The sequence below is a fragment of the Ananas comosus genome, linkage group 18 (genome assembly GCF_001540865.1).
Source record: "Ananas comosus cultivar F153 linkage group 18, ASM154086v1, whole genome shotgun sequence".
Taxonomy (NCBI): domain Eukaryota; kingdom Viridiplantae; phylum Streptophyta; class Magnoliopsida; order Poales; family Bromeliaceae; genus Ananas; species Ananas comosus.
The window spans coordinates 3,333,955-3,345,122 of NC_033638.1; the positions used below are offsets into that span (position 1 = coordinate 3,333,955).

Sequence of the window (11,168 nt, forward strand, 5' to 3'; positions counted from 1 at the left end):
ATTTATTATAATAAATTTATAAATTTTTTTAAAATTCTACTTAAACTTAAATTTAATAAAAAGAATTTATTATAATATTTAAATATAATTTATTATAAATTTTATTATAATATTTAAATATAAATAATATGTATTAATATAGTACAATTAATAATTTTATAATAAAAATAACGTATTTGTCACGCCCCGGGACCCGGCATAGGCCCGCTCGGTGCGTGCTCAGACTCGCCATATGGCTGCACATATAAGGCGTTTACAACAAAAGAGATATGGAAGCAAGAAGAAATAAAGTCACTAGAGATATCAGAACTACTAACAGCAAATAGAGAAAGGGGAAAGTAATCTATTAAACATAAAGATAAAGTAAGTATAAGAGTTATCACAAAAATACTACAAAAAGGGTGGTCTCTATACAAGGTATAACTCTCATCCTCTCCCAAAAAGAAAACAAAGAAGAGGTAGACCACCTATCGAACGTCCTTCGCTCACAAGCTAGCTCGTGGCGATTCTCTTTCCGCGGTCCCTAACCTCGCCCGGAGTGGAAGGCTCTGAAATAGAAACATAAAATAGAGGGCGTGAGAACTATAATTTATAGTTCCCAGTGGGCAATTACTGACCTCAGCACAATGCACCACTAGGTCCAATGAAAATGGTAAGTAACGATAATATTAAACAATAATAAGTTGCTGAATTGAAAATATGTATGAAATGCAATACTACTATGCCACAGGATATATGATGTGTAACCATTCTATCAAAATGAAATAAGTCCAATGCATAGCTCGAATGTTCTATGATGGCAACAAGCATACTAAGATGTAATGAGTAATACTATCAAGTATACTATGAGTCTATCCCAATATCCACCACTATGCGGTAAGCATGTCCAAGTATCCAACTACTATACCCTATCTAGTAGTGATTAATCTTTGTAAGCTGGTGTCACGGTTCGATCTCATTTGGAACCTACACAAGTGTAGTCCAACTTGTGCCGCCTAAGTGTCGATGGTAGCTCCAGCATTCCTACTCTGGAAATGAGTCTATCCCTCCCGACCCCGTAGGTTTCTCGATACCGCACGAGCGAACACAAGTCGCGTAGGCCAACTTCGAAGTGCCGGCTTATAGGGAGCGACCCTCAGAAGCATGTGCGAATGAGTACAAAAGGCAAACAAACGTAGTCAATAGCTCAAGTATCCAATCATCATGTCTCTAACATTGTAGTAGTACTAGTAACCCATCGGTCTAGATCAAAGTCTCAATGTGATGTTCCAACACTCACCTTGCTTAATGTTTCTTTATGACACTTAAGCATGCTATAAGTTAAGCACATTTTATTTCTATGTTCCCATTATGACATTAACACTTTGTTCATACGTGACTCGAGCTCAATGCCGCTTAATAGCATTAGCCCAATTATTCTCAAGTAGTACCAGTCCCCAAGCCTCTTTATGGCTTACTTAGATTCCTTATGTCTTAATTAGGCATAGGTTTAAATGCATGAAAACAACGCTCGTCTCTACAATAGGAACGTGATCCCAAAGCTCACACAAGAATGTTGAATGCAACATAAGCCCACATGCAAACTCTCTACTACATAGAGGTCCGAAAATTTATTATACATAACATAGGTATGTTAAGCATTCTAAAATTGACAATAAATATATTTATCATGAAAATACATGAATTTCTACTTTACGAAGTATAAACTATCGGATATGAGGATTTCTCATATTCTAGGCTAGGTCAAACCCACCGAACAACCCGCAACCCTTCGTTTGCTCCAACGAAGGTGTCCACTAAGCTCCTAGCACCCTAGAAGCATCAAAAAGTGAGCTACAAGAAGTAAACGAACAACTACTAGCTCAAACATTAACCAGCAAGACAAAATGGCCAAAATCTCACCTATAGTGAAGAAATTCCTTTTCAAAGCTCAAATGGAAGTCAAATCCCTTTCAAAGCAACCTAAACCAAGATTCTAATCCCATTAGATTAGCTCCAAAAGCCTCCAAACAAAAAGCCCCAAAATAAATCCTAAAATCTAAATCTAGGGTTTCATCTCCCAAAATCTACCAAAACTAGGTTTAGAGGGGAGGAACAAGCAACTAACCTCTTTAAAAGCTCCAATCCAAACTCCAAGAGTGAAGGTCTCCTCTCTAGCAAACTCCAAGTCCAAACCTCCAAGCACCAACAAGGTGGGAAAAGAGGAAGAGGGTGAAGCTCCAAGTCCTCAAACAAGCTCTTCTTCTTCTTCTTTCTTCTCCTTCTCCTCCTTCTTCTTCTTCTCTCTCTAAGATGCAAGGGAGAATGTAAAATGAGGGAGAGAGAGAAGTGAAATGGCCATATAGGCCCTCTATTGTAACAAAATCCAGAAAAGTCCCTCTACTTTTCATCCTATGCATCAGCCCGAACTGGGCAGTTTTCGCCCAGAGGGACTGATCTCTCCCAGCTGGGAGCGATCCCTCGGGACCCTCCGCAAAACCAGCTCTCGGGAACCGGTCTCCCTAGCCGGGGACCGGTTGCCTCACCGTGGGGGATCAGTCTCTCCCACCAGGGACCTGTCCCCGAGAGTAAAAATCTCAGAACTTGTCCAGAAACTCAGATTTCACACTTTTTGGTCGGAATACAGTCTACGACCCTTCACCAAGTGTGGAAAAAGCTCGAAACACCAAACCCAAACACTCGAACCTTGCAATTTGCGAAAGTCCAATGTGTTACATTCACCCCTCCTAAAAAGGAGTTTCGTCCGCGAAACTCGAAAAGCAAAGTACCTCAAATTTCCATCTGGAACAGATGGGGATAGCGTTCCTGCAGTGCGCTCTCCAGCTTCCAAGTGGCCTCGCGCTCCTCGTGGTTGCTCCAAAGAACCTTCACGTAAGGGATCTCGCGGTTCCGCAGCCTCTTCATCTCACGAGCTAAGATCCTCCCTGGCTGCTCCTCGAAACTCAAATCCTCCCTCAGCTCCAATGGCGTCGCATCAAGCACATGAGTCGTGTCATGGATGTACTTCCGAAGGACCGATACATGAAAGACGTTGTGTACACCCGATAGGTTCGGTGGTAGAGCAAGTCAATACGCTACCGGGCCTACACGTTCCAAAATCTCATATGGTCCAATGAATCGAGGGCTCAACTTGCTCCGGATTCCAAATCTTCTAATCCCTGGAGTCGGCGAGACTTTTAAGAACACATGATCTCCAATCTGAAACTCTAAGTCTTGTCGACGCTTATCTGCATAACTCTTTTGCCTACTCTGGGTTGTCAACAGTCGCTCCCGGGCAATGCAAACCTTATCCTCTGCTTCCTGGAGCACGTCAGGGCCTAAAGCCAATCTCTCGCCTACTTCACTCCAGTGAAGTGGTGATTTACACTTCCGTCCACAGAGTGCCTCGAAAGGTGCCATCTTGATGCTTGCTTGATAACTATTGTTATAAGCAAACTCCGCCATTGGTAGATTCTGCGACCATCCTCCCCGTAAGTCTATCACGCAGGCTCAGAGCATATCCTCAAGAGTCTGTATGGTGCGCTCTAACTGCCCGTCACTCTGTGGGTGAAAAGCGGTATTGAAGTCCAAGCGCGTACCCAAAGATCCTGTAGACTCCTTCAAAAGTGAGATACAAATCGGGGGTCTCGATTCGATACTATAGAAGTAGGTACTTCGTGCAATTGCACTATCTCATCCAAATATACCTGTGCGAGTCTCTTACCAGCCCAAGTAGTGTGGATAGGTATGAAATGTGCCGATTTCGTCAACCTATCCACGATCACCCAAATAGCGTCATGCCCGGCCTGTGAGCGGAGCAATCCCATCACGAAGTCCATAGTGATCTTCTCCCATTTTCATTCTGGAATCGGTAAGCTCTGCAACTTCCCCGCAGGAACTCGGTACTCAGCTTTAACCTGTTGGCAAGTTAGACATCTCGCAACAAACTCACCAACGTCCTTCTTAATCCCGGGCCACCAGTAAAGCAACTTTAAGTCCTTGTACATCTTGGTGCCTCCCGGATGTATAGCGTAGGGCGTTCGGTGTGCTTCTTGAAGGATTTTCTCTCTAAGTGCCGATTTCGCCCGTACACAAACCCGTTCGCGGAAACGCATCAATCCTACACCGTCCTCAGTGAAGTCACCGGCGCAACCATCAACCATCTTAGCTCTAATCCTTTGTAACTCCACATCGTGAGTTTGCTTTTCCTTGATCCGATCCAAAAGTGTAGGTTGCACCGCCAAGGTCATCAATATCAAAGGTGTATCAGGAGCCACCGCCTCCAACTCCAACCGCTTCATCTGCTCGATCAACGGCGGTTGAGTAACCACAAGTATCGCTAAGTTTTTCGTCGATTTCCTACTTAGCGCATCCGCCACCACGTTAGCCTTGCTTGGGTGGTACAGGATCGTCAAATCATAGTCCTTGAGGAGCTCCAACCATCTGCGCTGCCTCAAGTTCAACTCCTTCTGAGTGAATAAATACTTTAAGCTCTTATGATCCGTATACACTTCACACTGCTCGCCATAAAGATAATGGCGCCATAGCTTCGAAGCAAAGACTACGGCCGCCAATTCCAAGTCGTGAGTAGGGTAATTTCTCTCATAATTCTTTAACTGGCGAGAAGCATACGCGATCATTTTCCCGTCCTGCATCAAAACACAGCCCAATCCTTTAAAAGAAGCATCGCTATAAATCACATACCCTACTCCTGCAATCGGCAAGGTTAGGATCGGGGCAGTCGTCAATCTCTGGTTTAGTTCTTGAAAGCTCCTTTCACACGCATCATTCCAGATAAACTTGGTGCCTTTATGCGTGAGTCTCGTGAGGGGAGTAGATAACCTCGCAAATCCCTCAACAAATCTCCGGTAATAGCCGGTAAAGCCAATAAAGCTCCTTATCTCAGTAACACTCGTCGGCCTTGGCCAATCCTTGATAGCCTTAATTTTCCTCGGATCCACGGCTATACCCGATCCAGAAATCAAGTGGCTCAAGAACGCCACCTCTCTGAGCCAAAACTCACACTTTTTCAACTTGGCGAAGAGTTTTCCTTCCCGAAGCACTTGAAGTACTAGTCTCAAGTGTTCCTCATGATCCACAACACTTCGGAAATGGACCAAAATGTCGTCGATGAACACCACGACGAATCTGTCTAAGTAAGGCTTAAACACACGGTTCATTAAATCCATGAAAGCTGCCGGAGTATTGGTAAACCCAAACGGTATAACAGTAAACTCGTAGTATCCATACCGTGTTCTCAAAGCCGTCTTTGACACATCCTCAGGCATGATCTTTAATTGATAATATCCCGACTGCAAGTCGATCTTGGAATATACACTCGATCCTTGCAGTTGATCTAACAGATCATCGATTCTCGGCAACGGATACTTGTTCTTAATCGTGACTTTATTAAGTTCACGATAGTCCACAAAAGATCTTGCAACTGTACCTTCAGCTCCTTCAATTCCACTGATGCCATCCTACATGGCGCTTTTAAGATTGGAGTAGTCTCGGGGACGAGATCTACAACAAACTCAATCTCTCTATCCGGTGGTATGCCTGGTAGCTCCGCTGGAAACACATCCCCAAACTCCCAGACGACGGGGATGTCCTCAATCCTAGGGGCGTCGGTTTCACCCCGCAACACAATAGTAGCCAAGTATGCTACGCAGCCTTTGCTGATCAACTGTCTAGCTCGAGAGGAGCTAATTGTCATCGCAAACAGCGAACTCTGGCATCCTCGGTACATGACTTCCGCCTGTCCCGACTCTCTAAACGTCACCGTTCGATTCTTGCAATCGATAGTGGCGTAGTACTTGGTTAACCAATCCATTGCCCAAAACCACATCAAATTCTCCAAGTTTGCGCAATACGAATAAATCCGCGAGCATGATCCAATCCTCTACTCTAACAGGGCAACTGGGGCAGATCTCTTTAATGTCCAAGAAGTGGTCGGGAACAACAACACGTCCCGGATGTGACAGGAAAACAAGTGGGATGCCATGCAACTCGGCAAACAGCCGATCAATGAATGAATGCGATGCACCGGTATCAAATACATCACGTACTCGAATGCCATAAAGTAAGATGATACCTGCAACCACATTCTCGACTGCTGCCTCCTCCGTCTGGGCCGCATACATGCGCCCGCTCGGGTCCTGTCGTGACCCCTCCGTCTGGCTCGGTGCAGGTGGCCGTCCGGCCTAGTGGTGTGCAGAAAGCGTCCCCTGGCTGGGACCCGGTGGCCGTCCGGCCTAGTGGTGTGCAGAAAGATTCCCCTGGCTGGGACCCGATGATGTTGGTGCAAATGCCGAAGATGGCGGCGCTGGCGAATGGCGCTGGCGATGGACCCCTCGGGCAGTCTGACTGGAAGTGGCCCTCCTGACCGCACAAGTAGCACCTGCCCTGGCTGCATGAACACTGCCGCGAATAATGAGGACCACCGCAGATCACGCAGCGCGGAGCCTGACAACGATCAGGTCCTCATCGCTAAGTAGACGAGTCACGTCCACGCGACTGGCTCCGACTCCTGGGGTGCCTCGGCGGCCTCCGTGAGTGCGCCTGACTCGCACTCTCAGCTGCAGGCCTCTTGCCCTTCTCCTTATCCGAGCCCTCACAACGCTCTTAGAGCTCCACCGCGCCGCTCTCCACGATGAGCGCACGGTTCACAACCTCCCGGTAGGTCTGGAGGTTGGAGGACTGCACCATCCGAAAGATCGAAGGCCGCAATCCACGCTAAAAAATGCGGGCCTTGTCCTCGTCATCGCGTACTACGAAGGGTACACAGTGGAGTAGCCGGGAAAAGCTCCCTCTCGTACTCGGCCACGATCCGCTCCTCTTGGCGCAAGCTGCGCAAATCCTGCTCCATCTTCCTCTTGACGCTAGTAGGGAAGTAGTGCGCCAGAAAAAGCTCCTTGAACTTCTTTCACGAAATCACTGCCAGATCAGTGTTGGGGTTGTCCTGGATATCCAACCACCAATGGTAGGCCTCGCCGTCCAAGAAGTGTGTAGCGAGCCAAACTCTATCCATCTCCTCCACGAAGGTGTCGCGGAAGAGCTTCTCCATATGCATCAACCACTTCTCAACAATCCAGTGGTCGACATTCTCTCCATCAAACATCCTCGGGCTGCACCTCCTGAACTCGCCGAGGCGATCCATAAGTCGATCCCGCTCTGCTCCCTCGGCCATCACGGGGAAAGCTGCCCTCGCCGCAGGTATCTGAACTGGTGGTGCCGCAACCGCCTCCTCCCGTGGTGCGGTCGCCGGTACCGCATGTGAAGAACTAGGCGCGGGGGACTGCGCCCTCGGCGCGACATCCACGACGGGTGCTGGCAGTGTGGGAACCTGGGTCTCCCTAGAAGCTGCCGCCTGCTGTAGCAAGAGGTCCTCCAGATGCTTCATCCGTGCCTCCTATCGCTGTGCCACCTCGGCTTGTCTCTGAGCGGCCGCCGCCTGCTGCGCTACAAGATTAGGGAGGGCCGCAAGCTGTGAGCTCAAGTCGCGGACCTCACTAGACCCGAAAGTAGCGGAGGTCTCGACCTCCTCAAGGTGTGCCGCATCATCCGCTCCAGCAGATTGGGAGCGTGTAATCGGCATCGACACTACAAAGTATAAAAGCGCAAATTAGTAACCTGCGCTATCGCAACCCCACTCAAGATAACCGAAACCCAAATCATGTGAAAGTAAAGAAGCATTCTTCACTACTAACTCCCGATGTTACATTGTCGGCCGCCAACGTAACCCTCCGCGAAGTTAGAAGCCATATACTTCAGTCAAACTCCAACTTTTCGGAGTTGTCAAGATACCTAATCAAGATACTTTCGCCTACAAATTAAATAGACCTCGTCTCTCACGAGCCTATTTTCTATAGTCCGACTGGCCTAAGGTTTGCTAGGTCCTCTAAGACTCAACCCTAGGCTCTGATATCAAATTAATCTGTCACGCCCCCGGGACCCGCCATAGGCCTGCCCGGTGCGTGCCTAGACCCGCCATATGCCTGCACATATAAGACGTCTACAACAAAAGAGATATGGAAGTAAGAAGAAATAAAGTCACTAGAGATATCAGAGCTACTAACAGCAAGTAGAGAAAGGGAAAAGTAATCTACTAAACATAAAGATAAAGTAAGTACAAAAGTTATCACAAAAGTACTACAAAAAGGGTGGTCTCTATACAAGATACAACTCTCATCCTCTCCCAAAAAGAAAACAAAGAAGAGGTAGACCACCTATCGAACGTCCCTCGCTCACAAGCTAACTCGTGGCGATTCCCTTTCTGCGGTCTCAAGCCTCACCCAGAATGGAAGGCTCTGAAATAGAAACATGAAACAGAGGGCGTGAGAACTATAATTTATAGTTCCCAGTGGGCAATTACTGACCTCAGCACAGTGCACCACTAGGCCCAAAGAAAAGGGTAAGTAACGATAATATTAAACAATAATAAGCTGCTGAATTGAAAGCATGTATGAAATGCAATACTACTATGTCACAGGATATATGATATGTAACCATTCTATCAAAATGAAATAAACCTAATGCATAGCTCGAATGCTCTATGATGGCAATAAGCATACTAAAATGTAATGAGTAATACTATCAAGTATACTATGAGTCTATCCCAATATCCACCACTATCCGGTAAGCATGTCTAAGTATCCAACTACTATACCCTATCTAGTAGTGATTAACCTTTGTAAGCTGGTGTCACGGTTCGATCTCATTTGGGACCTACACAAGTGTAGTCGACCTTGTGCCGCCTAAGTGTCGGTGGTAGCTCCAGCATTCCCACTCTGGAAATGAGTCTATCCCTCCCGACCCCGTAGGTTTCTCGATACCGCATGAGCGAACACAAGCCACGTAGGCTAACTCCGGAGTGCCGGCTTGTAGGGAGCGACCCTCACAAGCATGTGTGAATGAGCACAAAAGGCAAACAAGCGTAGTCAATAGCTCAAGTATCCAATCATCATGTCTCTACTATTGTAGTAGCTGTCACGCCCCGGATGTCTCGTTCCCCGGGCACGCCGACAAATCCGCCGTATACAAGAAATTTTTTCTGTATACGAAGCGTCACTGGTACCTGTAGAAACAACAATACTACAAACAGTAGTATAGAGCAGAAGAAATAACTAAAGTAACCGAGCTTTTTATACATAGTCACAAATCCCAAGTACAAAACCACTCGCACTGGCGAGTTCAACTGCTATGTACAAAAGCTCCAAAAGAAAAATCACTACCTGCTGTAAGGGGAGGACGCCTCTAACTCGATCAGTCTGGTAGGGCTCTAGCTCGCGACGCCCTTGCCACGATCCTGCTCAGCAGAGGAAGCAGCAGCCTGAACCTGTGGCTCTGCAAAAATAGCGGTAAAAGAACAGGGCGTGAGAACTACTGTAAACACAAGTAGTCCTCAGTGGGCACCGCCAAAAACAAACATCGGTCACCCACTAAGTCTACAGAAGGGACCAAGGATAGAAGAAAAACAGGAAGCATACTCTACCGCTATCATCCACTACACTATCATGCTCTACACTAACCAACTGTAGGAAATGTCAAATCTGACCCAATCCAATCGGGACTGTAAGCATACCCGTCCCCGGGACTGTGAATACACCCGTCCCTGCCCCGTTGCGACTATCGGGCTCTATCCACACTAACTGGTCCGTGGAGAGCAAGTCCAACTGGCATGAGCGACACCAACGCAAAAGCACAAGCCTGACTCCGGAGTGGCACTCGTGGGCGCTACCCAACCGAGTATGCAGCGTATCTCTGTCGAGCTCAATCAGGCTCCAACTAGCCAAGTCAAGTAATCGACTCTAAATGGTTTAACAACCAACAGGTAACGTGCCCTCGGCACAAACTGACGCCAAAAAAGGCGATACGGGTCCACCGTCAACTCTGACGGCACCCAACAGTCCGGAACAACCTGAACGACCCTGTAAAAATCCACTCGGCGAACCAGCACGAGTGTAAATACATTCTAAACTACCTGGAGTACTCGTCTCGAAGAAACTGCGACAGTACAATTTTCTGACGGCTCCTAGAGCTAAATCAGGTAGTTAAAACTGGTGACAGGTCCAAATCGCAAGTTTTCTCCTAATTCAATTTCCAAGTCCAACATGTATAATCTAATTACTTAATAAAATATGCTCGCAAATTCAGATTTTGCATTCTAACAATAATCCATGAATTTGAGCTAAACTATTGTAGAAATCACGATTTATACATGTCGACTAATAATACTTAGGAGTAAAACCGATGTAACCCACCTAAAGTGCTATCTCCTGGCAGCAAACGAAGCCTCGGCCTAGAAGGAACTCTGCTGGATCAATCGGGGATCTCCAAGTCCGGTCGCCAAGCCAACGCCAAGCTAAGACGACAAAAGTCCACAATTCAGTCCCCGTTCACAGCAGCTGAGAAAGGTTCAGTTTCGACCAAGCTAACCTTGTCCAAAAATTGCAAATGAGGGCTCTGTGGAATCCTCTCGCAGTCTAGAATCCAATGAACCAAGTTTCGTCGCGATCCGACGCTCCTACGCGGAGAACGAGCCGAAATACTAACAGTCGACGCAGGAAATCTGTGAAAATCAGCACATTGCTCGGTTTGAAGATGGTTGAGGTACTCGAGGTAATTGCGACCAAATTACCTACCTCAACAGCGATGAACGGCGGTGCGGCGACAGGAACGGCGAAGACGCACCCTCGCCCGGCCTCCTCGCAGCGCCCCGGCAACACGTGCGCTCGAACGGCTCGCGGCGCGACGTCGGCGACGAAGTCCTCAACCGTGCTCACGATCGGCCTAGAGAGAGAGAGAGGGAGAGGAGATGGTGAAAACTCTCTCTCTCTCAGCTCAATCCACAGATAAATAGAGAGAGGGAAAGAGGGTGACATGAACGAGGTGGAATTTTACTGATTTAGCCCTCCACCAACTCCCTTGTACCGGTACACGGATTGCTGTACCGGTACAAGGCCAAACCCGAGAGCATCTGAGTTCTGTCGCACACTCTGTACCGGTACAAATGGACCCTTGTACCGGTACAGCAAGCGTCTTCCATGATGGTTGTACCGGTACAGCACAAACCTTGTACCGGTACAACAGAGTAAAAATCCTGCAATTTCGCAGATTTTCACACAGAATGCTGCCCTCGCGTCAAACGGAGTCCGTTTCGCGTCTATTTGACGCCAACGCAACTCGGG

At 47.4% G+C, this 11,168-nt stretch overlaps 1 long non-coding RNA gene across 2 annotated transcripts; it reads right to left on the bottom strand.

Moving 5' to 3' along the window:
- On the bottom strand, positions 9,041–10,801 carry LOC109724263. 2 transcript variants are annotated; one of them, XR_002219870.1, is made up of 5 exons: positions 10,623–10,801; positions 10,417–10,549; positions 10,242–10,342; positions 9,213–9,324; positions 9,041–9,055 (listed from the first exon to the last, which is right to left on the bottom strand). It is a non-coding gene; the product is annotated as an uncharacterized LOC109724263 (long non-coding RNA). The 2 variants fall into 2 exon arrangements; XR_002219869.1 differs by lacking the exon at positions 9,041–9,055 and having other exon boundaries at positions 9,121–9,324.